Source organism: Haliaeetus albicilla, chromosome 6, assembly GCF_947461875.1.
Source record: "Haliaeetus albicilla chromosome 6, bHalAlb1.1, whole genome shotgun sequence".
In the NCBI taxonomy this organism is placed as follows: Eukaryota; Metazoa; Chordata; class Aves; order Accipitriformes; family Accipitridae; genus Haliaeetus; species Haliaeetus albicilla.
The window spans coordinates 10,794,157-10,809,918 of NC_091488.1; positions in this window are offsets into that span (position 1 = coordinate 10,794,157).

Genomic DNA, 15,762 nt, shown 5'->3' on the forward strand with positions numbered 1-15,762 from the left:
TTGGGAGGAATAATAGTGTGGCAGAAACACACATTTTACCAGAAGCCAGACCCTTAGCGTTGCTCTATTCCCGGAGATTTGCAATGGTGCATCGCTTGACTTCTCAGATGCTTTCTTGGCTCAGTTTCTCCTTCTCACAGAAGTGCTGAAAAGACTGTCAGGTGGAATTCTCACCATTTTGTTTCTTGAAAATAGTTGTTTAGAAGCAATTGCACTGCAGTGTTTCATGCCATGGAAAGCAGGATAGCCTGAAGGTTTCCAAAACACCCAGCTGACGTAACAGCTTGGCCTCTAAGCTGCTCTTGAAAAATGGGGCTTTTCAGTAGGACTTGTGTGATTTTGAATCCCTTTTCCCGATGGTCCTGGCACTCGAAAGAAACTAGAGGAAGGACCGGTGGTTAATGTGGGAGCTTGCCAGAAGTTTCAAATGCATTAAGAAACTAATGTGATCACACCCAAAAGATGTTCTCATTAGGTCAAAGACTTGAAAATTACGGCAACTACTGGCTACCCGTCCTGGCTTGGATACTGGGCGCAGGACTACACGTGCTGCTGTGGTGGCACCAGGCTTTGCTCCTCTCCCATCCCCAGCTGGCGTGTTTTGATTGATGCAGGAGGCTCTCCTGGGTCGTGTCTCACCGTGGTGGCAGTGAGGAGTGGACTGAGGCTTTGGAGACTTCTTGACCCTGCAGCTGGACCACTCTCACCATGTGGGCAAGCCATTTCCTAGCACATTTTTTAAAGGAAAAAAGGTGCGCTGTAGCCATCCTTTATTATCCCTTCCAGCATTTAACAGCAGCCTGATGGGACTAAGGGACGCGTGAGCTGCAGGGGTGCACGCTGGGCTCTGAGATTGCCCCTCATTTTCCAGAGGAGCTGCCAGAGGAGGGCGATCCTAACAGCACAAGGCAGCTCTTTCAAGCAGAGACGCTCATTAGTTGTGGCACTTGCGAGATCTGGGGTCTCTCCTTGACTCTGTACCCTTGTGGGTGGTTCCTTCATCTCCCCGTGCATCCCTATGCACAAAATGGAGATCGTGACATTTAGGGTTTGTCTACAGGGTGCAGCACAGACGAGGATAACGAGCCCTGCTGCGAGGGAAGGGGGATGTAATGAACCCTCCCAGAGCTGCAAATGAGAGGGGCTGGGCAATGCTGGTACGCCAGCAAATTCATTCAGCGCACAGCTCTGCACTGAGCCGTGTTCGCATTTGGCCTTATACTCCAGTATAAAGCTCTTTGAAATATGCGGTGGAAAAAGCCATACCAGAACCAAACACCAGTATTAACCGCTTCCCACATCCAGAAGTTTATCCCTGGCATTTCCTATTGCTGGTACATTGTTCCTTTCCCCTCTGCAGAAATCAGCCTTTCCCACTGTTTCCTGCCAGTAGCTCTGCAACACTGGCCATGTTCACAGCGCTCCCTGCCCAGCTATTCCCTGGATGGTACCAAAATTAATTGCTAGCAATCTGTCTTTATCTTCATTAGGTAATATATAAAATACATATCCTTCAGTTTCTTTAATAATTTAATTGCCTGCCTTCAATTGTCAATTTTCCATTGTAATTTTAAGAGAAGAGACCCAGGCTCCCATCTCCTGGTGCCTCAGCCTGTAGTGCCCCATGGCGACGTGTGGAAAGGGGAGGGCTTCAGCCTCTGGGGCTGGTAACCAGGCCTTTCCCACGGCAAACCCCGTGCTCTGCCATGAAAAACCACTACAAGGATAGCACGGTTTCTGTTCTATTAATGATGCCTTGATGACTGTGTTGTTCTTGCACTTCTGCATAGTTTAGGCATGTGTGAAGCAATGTTTATCTTTCCCTAGGAACAGCATGTAGAATTGTGTTTTCTTACAGTGTATCACACCTGCATCACCTTGAAGTGTTATAAAAGCAGCTTTTTATTCAAAGAGCAGGAGCTGGTCCATCATAGCCACCTCGAGCTTGCTGCTGGCGTTTGCACTTGCCCTCAGGGTCTGAGCCCCCTCGTTCCCTCAAGTGTTTTTGGTCAGGCTGGGCTGTCCCGCAGCATAGATAATATGTGTAGGAAACACTCAGTCGTGCTCATGGCACTGAAAACAAAGCTTAAAAAAGAGTACATATACCTCTGAGCTAGCCTAAAATGAAGCTGGGAACCCACAACTTACTGTATGTTATGAGAGGGGCTGTGCTTCTGAAAGCAGCCTCTCTTTTAATGAGGTGGTTCAGCGAGTAATGTCAAACCTGTATTTTCCTTACCTTCTGGTAACACAGCACGTAGGTATTGGGGTCAGGCGGCGAACGGCCAAGTCCTCAGTAGCCTTGTAGATCTTCTGCTTGTGCCAGGTGGGAATAGCAGCTTGGATTTTCAGGGCACTGATCACAGTGGGGTCTGCTGGAGCTGCAGATAGGTTGGCTCTAATGACCCAATGGGACCTTCACAAACCTTCTAACAAGACACTTCTGTGCAACACCATTAACCACATGAGTACATGGAGCCAGTCACCCTAACAGAAAAGCCTAGTTAGCTTTCTAGAAGTTATAATTTCTAAAAATTTCTAATATGGACAAAAATGCATGTACTGCCCTCTCACAGTCAGATCAAGCGCAAAAAAGCTTTTGGAGTTGTTTCTACCAACAGAGGTAAAAGGGTTTATTTAGCCTCTGTGCCCTTATCTCTCCTTTCTCCATATGCCATGAGGGGTGTGTGGAAACCCACCCGGCAGCACAACCCCACTCCTGGCCACAACCCTGTGGGCAGTGGAGCTTCCAGGTCTCCAAAACACCCAGTCTCTGCAGATTGCAATGGCTGTGGTCTCCAACTGCTCATCGAGGTGCGAGACGACCTGCAGCTGGCTCTGGAGGAGGTAAGGGGAAGACAGACTGATTTTCCCAGGTGGGATGAAATACACCTTTTACTTAACCCACCTCGCAGTCTCCACCCAATCCACTAATGCAATCCAGCTGTTCCCCACTGCCTCTTTCCACCCCAGTCCCTTGCCCACGTCCCCCTGAGCAACTCCAGCTGCCCCCAGGAGTGGGTTTCACGCTGGCAGAGCCTTGCAGCCACCCTCTCCCCATCTCAGCAGCACTGCTGGCTGGCTCACCCCAAGCAAAACATGGTGCCAGCCCTGTATCTAACTGGGATGCTGGAAATGGCTTTGCAGAGCAGCAGACCTTTTTGTTTAATTAGTTAATTAATTAATTTTCTGTAATCAATACTAAACGCTTCAGAACAGACCAGATGCAGAGGAGCAGAAGGTGCAGTGCTGCCGCTTCTCAGCTGACGTTGCCACCAGGATGCTCCCTACTACTGACCTGCGCTTGCTCATAGGGATCTTGCTGCCTGGGCAACCTAAGCGGCAGGTTTTGGGCATCACCTCACCTCATTTTTCCTCTTCAGCCCAGGTTTACTGCTGCAAAAAAGCCTTCTCAGCAAGTACGGGGTTGCTGAGCAACAGAGTATTGCCTGGCGGGTTGCATCTCACTGCCACGCACAGAAAAGAAACAAAATACAGGAAAGAAATCAAACTTTTGCTGGAAGAGGAGAGGCTCCTGCTCTTCCTGAGGTCCTCAGTGGGCCCTGCCTGGGTCTTGCTGCCTGCAGGGCCCGGATAAGACCTTGGCTGCCGCACAGAGCAGCTTCGCAGGACAGGGTGGAAGTCAGCTCAGGGTGTGGTGCAACATGATTATTCTTAATAGTATTTTTCATTAATCACATCCAAGATAATCATTAAACTATTGCCAAGTAACCAGTACAGACTTGATATCGAGCTTCTTATCGCTTCAATCCCAGTTCAGGCTGGATGTGTTGGCTTAATAGCTACAGTGGCTTGACACATTTTCAATTCTTTCAAAACTAAAAATGCGTCTTTTTGAATGCTACAAAACTCATAACATTTGGGAGGATGCGATCACTTCCTTTTTCTATGTTTTCCTCCTGATTGCATGATTATGAAAGAAACATCTGTTTTGAAGTGATCTGCAACAGAAAATTTTTGTTCCAGTTGGATGTGTAATGGACAACTTCTGTTATACGCTCTTATTCTCCCCACCCTTTTTCTTTCCCTTTTTCTCTTGCTGAAAGATGAAAGAGAAAGGGAGAGGAGGAGAGAAAAGCAAGCAAAAAACCCCCCACTGCCCAGACTACAAATACAGACAGAAAAAGGGGCCACTGAGGTGTTGGTGGTGTGAAACGCCACAGCTGAGCCAGCAGAGCATGTTTGCACTTCAATTCACTACGAGAAGATTTGACTTTGTGTGTGTGTGTGTATGGATTTTTCTATATTTTGAATCAATACAAATACTAAAATAGGAATAAAAATCGGACTTTTTTTTTGCCTCACCAGGAAATAATTCCTATTGTTTGATAAGCCTGAATGTAATTAATCAGAAACATTGATAATCTACTCTATTAATAAGAAAATAGGTATTGTTCTGTATCTGTGGTATTTTTGATTCTCCCTGACTCCATTCTTCTGCAGAAGAGGAAACCTGCTGTTCAGAAATCTCTGCCTTTGCATACTGGTAGGCAGCTGGAAGAAAAAGCCAGCTAGATGAAAAGCCTCAGGCACTGTGGCCAACAGATAAGGCCAGTTCTAGTTTGTGAGAGGCTGAAGTGTCGGTACAAAAGGCCGCCAAATGCTATCAGCTACTGTGGTGTTTGCAGCATTTACCAGAGATCATGCCAAGCAGTCAAAAGTGTGGAAGAGGATCCTGGATTTTGGTGCATCAGTGTCCACAGACAGAAAAAGAGATTCAGGGATCTTGAGCCTAAGGGAAAGTGATAGTGAAAAGAAAATTGGCTGCACACCAGATCGGGGTGGGCTGGTCACTCCCTCCACAAACCATGCAGGAAAAAAGTGAGGAGGAGCTGTCTGGAAAGGGAACAAAGCTCCTTGTCAAGGAGCACTTGCCCTCCATTGCCATGGCCTTGCAAACACAAGTGGAAGCAGTGCGTGTGCTCCTGGACCACTCGTTCAGCAAAGCAGCTCCTTAGGTGGAGTCCAAGTCCCCGTGACTGCGATTGAAACACTGGCACATGTGTTGTGATTTTCTTTGACAATAATGCAGCAAAGAAAGAAAGCATCCCTCCCCAAGCAAAATAAATAAATAAATTTGTCCTGGTTTTTGCTGGGATAGAGTTAATTTTCTTCTTAGTAGCTGGTGCAGTGCTGTGTTTTGGATTTAGTGTGAGAATAACGTTGATAACACACTGATGTTTTAGTTGTTGCTAAGTAGCTCTTATCCTAAGTTAAGGATTTTTCAGTTTCCCATGCTCTGCCAGTAAGGAAGTGCATAAGAAGCTGGGAGGGAGCACAGCCAGGACAGTTGACCTGAAGTAGCTAAAATGATATTCCATACCACAGAATGTCATACTTGGTATATAAACTGGGGGAGTTGGCTGGGAGGGGTGGATCACTGCTCGGGCATCGGTCAGTGGGTGGTGGACAATTGCATTGTGCATCACTTGTCTTTTCTTGGGTTTTATTTCTCTCTTTTTGTTATATTTCTTTTCATTACTATAATAATAATAATAATATTTTTTATTATTGTTGTTATTATTTTATTGTAGTTATTAAACTGCTCTTATCTAAACCCACGAGTTTTACTTTTTTTTTCCGATTCTCCTCCCCATCCCACTGGGAGTGGGGAGGAGTGAGTGAGCAGCAGAGTGGTGCTTAGTTGGTGGCTGGGGTTAAACCATGACAAAATAAGATCCTCTTTCTATAGAAAACAAGAAATATTTTCATGTCATACAATTTTCCAGAAGGGAAAGACCTACCCACAGTATTTTTCTTGGATATGTGCTATTGATTCTGTGTCTGAACAGTGAAAAGGATTAAAAATAATGCAGACTTTTTGGTGTTGTAACTTCAGATTTTCTATCAAATGCCTCTGTGAGGCAGAAGCAGGACAAAACAGGGTCATCTACAATAAAAATGGCATGGCAGGGAGATGCTCTTGGAATGGGCTGGCTAATGAACCGGAGCTGTTAAAATAGCAGCCTGTTTCCAAGACCAAAGTGAAACACACTTAAAATATGGGTATGAAAAGATTCCTTCTGAACTAGTTACCTGGTAAAGGAAAAATCCTTAAAAAAATATGCCCTGAAAGAATGATACATGACAGATGTTTGATCCAGTGGCAGACTACTAACTTTGTCAAACCAACTATTTCTTTCTAGATACCAATTGTTTGGTCCCATTTGGTTTCTGTCCATCAGATTGGAATCTCTGGTTAATTATTTTTGAGTGGGACTACGATAATCCATATCTTTCATCAGCTGTATCGTTCCAGCTGTCTGGATGCAAGGAGAGGTCAGGCAGTTTGTGAGAAAGATGCAAAGACTGCTTTGACTAACCTTGGGAGCGGTCTTGACCAATACTCAGTGCTAGGACGAGGAAATTCAAGAATGAATTTTAACAGCACAGGTGCACTCTAGGCAGTGATCTTTGTTTTTCCCATGTATCAAAAGTTACAAGCCTATAGCCTTGAATGTTCTTGTTATGCAACTGACATTTGCAGGTGGAAGTAGTGGGGACACTTTTTCCACATGCATTAACCACTTCTGATATTCAGTCATTGATTCCCGTTCAGGTGGGATCAGGGCTGATACAGACCGGGTGCTGTTGCGTCCGGTGCAAACATGAACAGGTTCTTAAAAACTGGCCTAATCTAGACACGTATTAATTGGAAGGACAAATGAATCAAGACATGAAACATATTTCTTTGTATTTTTTAAACTCTCTCTTAAAACCCCAGCTTCTATTGTCTTCTGGCTATAAATCTGGTATTTTAATGTTTTGGTAATTAGATGTGTGACCCAGACCACCTCCCTTCTCTTTAGCCATTTTCTCCCACCAGCCTCCTCCTTGCATTCTATAAGAAGGAACAACCGAATGAAGGAGATGCCGCCAAAGGCCCCCAGGTCTAAACAGACTGTTACTACATGTAAGCATTGGTGCCTGGAGTCCAACAGTGTGAAGCAGTAGAGCATATACATAAATTATATTTCTTTCAGCTTGTGGAGGACTCAGGTACAGGATTCAATGCTTTATTACATTGGGGTTTACAGGTCTAGGTCCAGATTTTCTCGGATAGGCACCAAAATCTCTGTTAATGAAGCAGGGTGAGTGAATCAATTCCCTAAACGTGACTTAATCTTGGATCAGGTTCAGTCATGAACTCCAAGAAAACCTGACTAGCTCATGCTCCACAAGCAGTGGTCAATCCCAGCCTGTACAAACTCTGCAACACAGTCTGTAATGCTTTGGCTCCACATTAAATTGCATAAGTTACTAGGCACCTTCGAAGGCTTGTGACATGTGCTCCAGCACATTGCCAGGTTAGGAGGAAGAAAAAAAAAAAAGAAAAACGTATGTTAAAATCTGTTTCAATGGTTTTATAGCCAAAATGGAGACCATACATGGCTTCAGAGGAGAAATACTCTAGAAAATTCCTAGAAAGCAATTAGCAGGGAGGTGCTATTTCTTCTCATCAAATTGCTTTGCTCCGTTGCCAGTTTGTTACTTCTGCCTTTAACCTCCACAGAGACAATAGTGCATGTCAGCCTCCCTTACATCATGCACTTCTTTTTGGACTTGGTGCACTCCTCCAGCCTGGATACCCATATGCAGGAGGCTACAAACCTGTAGCAGAAAGGTGTCCTGTCACCCTGGGGACACAACCAGCTGCTCTTTCCCACTCTTCCTTAAATCCCCTGTACATTAGTTATTTTCTTGTGGGTTTTAGCATCCTTAAAGTAAATTGGTGACTACTTTGAAGATCTGTGTTAGAAGATGGAGTGCACACACATGCACTCACGCAAACACACGCATGCATGCACAGCTTCATGAAGGTGTGTGGACTGCTCTTCCTTGCATTTTCAGTGACTTTGTATCCGCAGTTCTGGCAGCAAACGAATCTGGAAGTGGGAAATCAAGGAAGGGTTAATTTAAAAAAAAAAAAAAAGCAAACTTTGCCTTGTTTGCACTGATCTTACATCAGTTTCCATGGAAATGGAAGTAGAACAAGCCAAGAGCAGTGGTGTAGCCAACTTCAGCTGCTGGCTTCTAGTTCTTGCTTCTGTTTCCATGGAAATAGATGCCAAATCAGCAAAAAATAAGGTAACTTGTTTTAAAATACTAGAGTTTTAAAGGCTTGTCCTTATTTAACCTCAGTCAGGAAGATAGCTAGTGAGGGGAGGCAGCCAGCAACGAGGTGAAAACTTTCAGAGGCTCTCTCGAGTGCTGACTGCTTGTTGACCTCTGTAGAGAGTGAATTCAGGGGCAGCTACCAATCTGTAGAAACATTTTGTAACTTTCCTCCATGATGTAAATAAAATATATTTTTCTCTTGGCTTGGATAGTCACAGTAGTCTGTAGGAGGCCAAACTAACGGCTCCTTGCAATGCAACCGTGCAACTGCCTCCTTAGGCTGTCTTTGCCTCCAAGAGTTCAGAAAGAGCCATGCTTTTCTTAGAGTTACAATATGCAAACTACCCCCACTCCAAAAGCAATACTTTGTGTCAAAGTTTCGAGAGAGAAGCAAAGGAGGATTAGCTGGGGGAATTCCTGACAGTGTTTTACAACAAACATCCCACTTTCTTTTTTTCCTAACGCGGGAAGGCAAAATTTCACCGAGATAAAAGATGTTGACCATAACCTATTGCTCATAGCAAAATGTAGATGGGGAAGCAGAGAAATACGAGCAGAATCCAACCAAAAAAATTCTGCTGTAATTTCAAGAGCTGAAATGTCATCCAAAGCTCATTTTATTAAAACCAACTTTAATAGAAAGTTATTTCAAGGGTGGAGGTTGGCTTTTGATCCTTAGCTGTTGCTGTGGTGGAACTGTCTGTAGGGAAGAGTATTTCTTGGTGGGAAGTAGTGTGAGGACAGAGATGAGAATCCCGCCCTTGGCCCCATTGTTCGTTGAGTTGCTTGTGAATTGGGATTGTTCCCAGATATCCTCCACCTCTCTCTTCCCCCACAACCGCTTTGCCTACATGCTCCTCAGGCATCCCTTTAACATGCTGCAAACATACCGTAAGACAGTGGATCATATCACAGGTCGCTTGTGGGCCCTTTTTTGATAACAGTATATATCTGGAAGTGAGAAGTGTAGCTATATGTTTAAAAAAAAATATCTTGGCTGGCATTTGTAGGGAAGTAAATGCAATTCTAATGAGACATTTCTTCATTTGCAGTATTACATTTTTCCTTTTAATGACATAAAATCTGCTCTTGCAAGAGCACGTGCTTCACTTCACACACTAAGTATATTCCCTTGGGCTGCTGAGGGAGTAAATAAATGAAGAGTGCAGGCCAACCTAATTTTAAAGAAGTAGATCAGGCCTGGACTGGGGCCTCTCAGTGGTTCATTTTAGGTATCATAAGGAATGTGCTCATTTTCTGACTGGTTTCTGTTGATCTTCTTTGAAGAAAACCCAAGAAACATCAAGACCTTTAAGAAATTGCCAAAAAAGTGTAGAATTTTTTGCATAAGGAACCTTTTAAAGCATGGGAGATCTTTTTTTCTTTTCTTTTCTTTTTCTACTGCACGCATTGTCTTAAAATTCAAGGAACTTGCTCTGGTTGCTTTATCAGACATTTATTGCTGCTGTTGCTGCTGTGATGTGATTGTTTTGAAGCTGGTTTTGAGCTGTTGGGGTCCTGCTTCAAGCGGGAAACCCAGTGCCATGTTACCTACAATCCTCCATGGCATCTCACTAATATTTTCCCCTGGAAAAGCTTTAGTCTCTGCTGGAATGGAAAAAAATATCAGGGAAGCAATGGAAAGCCAATTCATACATTTTAAGGGCGAGACGGGGGGAGCTGTGAGATCCATGGCTCCCCAGGTGTTCATAATTAAACTTTCAATGTACCTTTTTGACTCTCCATTACACAACAGTTCATCATCCTTCAGGCTTGTACCAGTGCTTCCAGGCCTCCAGGTCACTAAGCCACATAAATGTCATGCCCCTCGGCTTGCAATGGTTAAATCACACAGGGAGTGAAATAGGAGCTATTTGCCAACTCTCCTGCAAACAGCTCATAGCACCATAGCATGACTCAAGGGATCATGAGAACAAACTACAAGAACAGCAAGTTGTGGAGCCAAAACCAAGGAAAAGAAAAAAAAAAAGATAAAGAGCAAGGTCTGACATGAGGTCCTTGCGGCAAAAATTACACGCCTGCACTTTTCTGTGAGTTTCATAACATTGGCAGATCAACCTTGCTGTACCAGGCACTGTGGATCACGCCGACAGCCCTGTCCTGGCCATCCTGCCCCACCGGCCTGCCTGGCCGTGGTGCTGCCCCTGCCCCGCTGCCGTCCCCAGGGTGCTGTGGTGGGTGGGCACCGAGCACGGTGTGGCAGGAGGGATGGAAACGTCCAAAGCGAATACAGGCTATCCTCTGCTTTTCCTAGAACGTGACCATTCCCGGAGCTCCCATCAGGAGGGAGTATCTCATCGGTAAAGCAGAGCAGCGGCAGCCGCCGTGGGCGCAGGGTGCCACCGCGCTGGGAATCTCCCTCCCCAGGTCTCCGGCCGAAAGTCGCCGTACGGAAAACCTCTTCCCAGAGGCACCTGAAGATGATGGACGTTGATTGAATTATGTGTAAAAACACGATCGCACGCATCCCTGCCAGTATCCCGTGCTGGGCAGGGAGGAGCAGACAGGGAGGATGCGGGGCCGCTGCTACCTGCCGGGGCTGGCACCCAAGGGTGCTCCAGGGCTGGCGCCCGCGGTTGGGAAGCCAGCCTTTCCTCCTGGCTCCGGTCCCAGGTCGTCACCCACCTTGGTTCAAGCTCCTTCCCCTCCAGGATCCTCCTTGCTCTTCTTCCAGCACAAGATTTTTGGGGACAAGTCAGAGTGGATGTGCACGACACCTTGCCCCACGACAGTCCCCTCTGCAACTGAGGCAAGTATTTACAAAGAGCAAATGTGACCAGAGAAGCAGCATGACTGCTCTGCTCCAAAGCTCAGCCTTGACTGGGATGCGACCTTTGTCCAGACATCTTGCCAACGGACCCTTGGTGCTTGTGAATTTTCTCAGTGTCTGCAAAATTTTTGGGTTAATTTAAAGTCTGATTTGTTCATGAGCTGAGATCATAGGGACAGTCACAGAATAAAAGGTATGTCACCTTTTTTTTCCTTCCTTCACCCATGACTGGATAAGGCTGCCTTGTGTACAGCTTGCATCATGTACCTGTACAGTTTTTTAATCTTTTTATTGTTTGTACTAATGGTTTTAATTCTGGAGGGTTTTGCACTGGAAGTGGAAGGCCTGTAGCTTTCACAGCACAGATGGGACATAAAAGCACCGTAATCACAGAGCAGGGTCAATGAGACTTTTTCCAGGAAGATGCTAAAGGCATTATTTGGCATTAACAAAGAAAGGGATAATTAGAAAACACGCAAAGAAGGCTTTATTCCTGTAATTAATTTCAAAGTTGGAAGTTCTGTAGTGCTCTTCTGTTCAAAAGTGACAGCACATGAGCCATCGCAGAGGGGAGATGTATCTTAATCATAAATCAGAAACAGGAGGGAAATTGAAATTTGTTTTTCCACTACCTTTCAAAAGAAAAAGCTGTAGTCAGGGGTTAATGTGTCTTCTGCCTCTACGCGAAGAAAATACAATTACAAATAAATATTGACACATTACATGAAAAGCAACAGGAGGATGTAGCCAAACTTGGTTTCCTGGGAGGCTGGGCATTCCTCTCCAGAGAAAAATAATGCTCAAAAGTCACTTTGATAGCTTGAGGTTGTGCCTATGTTTGCAGCTGCTTTTTTTTGCACTGATTTCCTACAATTACTATCAGCTCCACTGATGGCAGCAACAATGGAAGAAGAGTTCAGCAAACTTCCTCTACCTCCCATTCTTTTAAGACTGTCAAAACTGTTTCTGAACAAGTCTAAATGGCTCTGCTTTAGGAATGCCAGCAGTCACAGCCGTCTTGGTTACAGTCTTGCTCCCATGTGGATCTTCAACTTTTTAACAGATAACCTTAACATCTTGCCATGCAGTAAGATCAAAAGTAAACAAAGGAAAATGGTGTGCGCAGCTCTCTGTATATATAGTTTTATCCCTTCTGCCCCCTAGTCCATGGGCATCGCCCCCATCACCATGTCAGCCGCTGCAGTATTATTTGGTGCAAAGCGCCCTGCTTGCAAAGGCATTGGCCTTGCTACAAGAGATGTGGTTGGATAGCTTTAGCACTGTTGTTTTTACTTAGAAACCTGGATCCTCTCAAGGCAGCTGATATTGCACACAGAACCATGCATTTAATATTAAATTTTTTGTTGTTTTTTTTGTTTTGTTTTGTTGTTTGTTTGTTTTTTTTTTTTAATATATATTGGCAGCTTTACAGTTAGGCTTTTTAGTTTAATCTGAGTTAAATTGATATTGTTGGCTTTGTATCATGGGTTGTGCTGGCTTGGCTGATGACTGGTGTAGGTGAACATAACTCTCATCGTGTCTCCTCACACCACGAGGAATTCACATCCTGCACACACTTGCAGATTCCCATTTGTGTACATACTTTTAGGATTGAGTCTAGAACAATTGTGCCTTCAGTGGCAGCGTAGCTGCATATATATATTTATATGTACCACCATTCGCATGGCAAAATTTTGCATGTGCACACAGACTTGCACGCTCTCTTTCTAATGATTTTTGCACTCATTTGCTCATGAGGTTGGTTAGGTCTCCTCACTTACATTCAACTCCAGCTTCCTCTAGCTCCAGACCTTCAGCTTGTTGCAGATGAACTTGGTATCTTGCTTTGCAATTGCATCAAAATGCATAAAGGTAAGGAAATCACATGCAGGTTCTATATGGCATTTTTTTCACAGTTCATTCAAGGACCATCCTTCTTTTAGGTCCTACTCCTGTTGTAGGTCCTACTCTAAGGTTTCTTTGCTTAATGCAAAGAAATATGTGCAGAAGCTTATCACAGAGCTATACACGCCAATTCAGAGTATGCAGTTAGCATTTGCTGATGGCAGCGCTGATGGTGCACTGTGTATTTCCCAATGCATGGATAGAATGTTTTTAAATAGCAGTTTCCTTTTCTATTACTTGGTAATGTCTATATTTTGTTTTCATTGCATGAGCTTCAACACTTTGCTCTCAAGCAAGTGATGCTATTTATAAATTCTCCTGGAAATTTTTCTTACACATGCAGGAATTAAAAAATTATTTGCGTGTCCCTTGCAGGAATATCTTATGGAACTGCAAATGGTTTTCTTACCTCACAACTATATCCAGGGAACATTCCTGTATTTACCATTCCAGATCACTACAGTGATGTCTAAACTCAAGACAGATGAGCCGCTCTCCTCCTTCCAATAAAATGATTTTCTTCTGGCGTGTTTTGGATGTCTCTCCAGTACACAACAGTTAAAGCTCCCCTCTGAACTCCTCCCAGTGTCTTTTTTTTAATTTGCTTTTTGTCCTTGCCAGTTATTTTGTATTTTGTGAGGGACCTTATTCCTCATTCTTTTATTATTTTGAAGACAGTTGTAATGCAAATATTTTTTTCTCTTTTATTCATTTATTTCATCACAATATAAAGTTTATTAACTTTAGCAGAAAAAAAGTTTTGCATTTTAAATGTATGATTTATTTCATAAGGTAGCACCAATTATTTTTGAGTTATAAGAATGTATCAAGTTTGCAGAAAGGCATAAAGATGAATGTCAGGTACCTGGGGCATCTTATAAAAATACAGAATAAGACAAAGGAACAAGAGGCCTGGTAGGAGAAATAGCAATAACAATTTTAAGGCTCCAAAAATTACAGTTTTCCGGAATATTTAGATTTTCTACTAACACAGGCAAAAATCTCTGTTTAGAATACAACATAAAGACATGACAGGACACAATGTCATTCTTTTACAGCCCATCTAAGATATGTTATGATACACTGCAGTAACTCTAAACCAAAAAAATTCAAAGACAACTGAGTGATACAATGATTAATGTAAATTTTATGAAATAGTCAAAAGGATATTAACAGATTAGTTCAAAATATAAAATGTAATATTTTTCAAAGATGAACACAAATTTCATCCCTCTTTGGCAATTGTAACATTTGGCTAAATAATTTTTGAAACTTCCACATTCAAAACATTTCAGTAGTTGATCAGACTGTGGAATTAATTTTTAGATAAATCTTCTAGAACCTTTTGATTGGCTTCCCAAATGTCACTGGGAATTGATCATAAAAATTACAGTAGCAAGCTTAAATTTGAATGTCCCTAGAGCTAAGAGGCAACTAAATCTTAATTTTTTTTTAGTTATTGCACTGTTCCTGCTCTTTGCCCTTGCAGAAGACAGGGCAACATTTTGGCCTGTCCTAGAAAGGAGTCCGGCTTGACTGCAGGCAACTCCTGCCTATAGAGGCACCCAAAATAGATGCCTGGCTCATACCCAAGCAATAGTTTCCAAGTGAACCGGCTCACAGCTCAGTCTCAGCGGTCTCTTACACAGGGACAGACTCTGCCACCTTGTTCATGCTCAGTAGCATGTTACTCCTCAAGAAATAACACAAGCTCCTTCCAGAATAAAGCATTATTCCCTGTGAATAGGCTTAACACAATCTAGATCTTCGAAATGGCCTTTCATTGTGGAGATAGACCTCATTTACTCCAAGCCCCTTGGCTGTGGCTGTCGTATTCAGCCTCTGTTGGAACACTGCAAATATCTTTCTTTTGGCCCAAGTCATCCCTGTGCTGCCGTGGTCGGCAGGAGAAGGCAGATCTGTGCGGGAAGCGCAGTCCGTAGGCTGTCGTGGGCTGTTCCCATCCCTTTCAGAAGAGCTGACACACCACTGCGATTTATTGGCAAGGTATTTTGGACTTCAAAGCAAGAAAAATAAGTCAAATTCATGGTTTTCTTTGCTGTGAAAGGGAAATTTAGTTTCTTACCCACTCGTCCTTCCAGACCAGGGTATGACTCAGTCCCTGATAGTTTAAAGACGATCAGAGCCAATACTGGATTTCTTTTGCGAGATGTGTCGTTGCTGTACTAAATGCTTAGAACAAAAATACCTTCTGCTGCAGTCTGCTACTGCACTGAAAAACAAACAGGACTTCTTCCTTTAGATTGACTGTTACGTAGCTGGAGGCAGACTGCTTTTCATCTAGACCTCAGTCAAATTGATAGTTTTAGGACTTCCCACCTAATACAATCTAAAATTCTTGTAAAAAGAATGAAACATACTTGTGCAGTTTGGGTAGTGGTGATAACTGGGGAATATACATCATGGGCAATGGTTTTCGAAAGGTTTACTTTTTTTCTCGGCTTCAAAATGAAAAATATCACAAGGAAACACGGGTTATTTGTGGTGCTAACAATGCTTATTTTTGAGGGTCTCTGGTTTCCTGTGGCGCCTCATCCTTAATGCGCTTTATTGTGAAGGTGTTGGCACACATCCTTTTCCCAAGCCAAAAGCCACCTGGCAGTTGCAGCAGGAAGAATGAAAAGCAATATCCCCTTTTCAATGGTAAATTCTCAACCTATGCATGATTTGTTGTAACAATCTACTCATTTCGTCTCCTGCAGTGATAAATTACTAGTGTCCGGACAATGCTGTAGAAGGAAAGTGATTTCGTAATACCTCTTAAACTTATACCCCAAGCATGAAAGTCTCTCCTTTATTTTAAAACATGGGAATATCTAAAGCAATATACTCCCCATGTAGATTTTAAATATTTTTGAAAGCCATAGTTTTATTATGCCTCTGACATTGCCTTTAACTTAAATTAA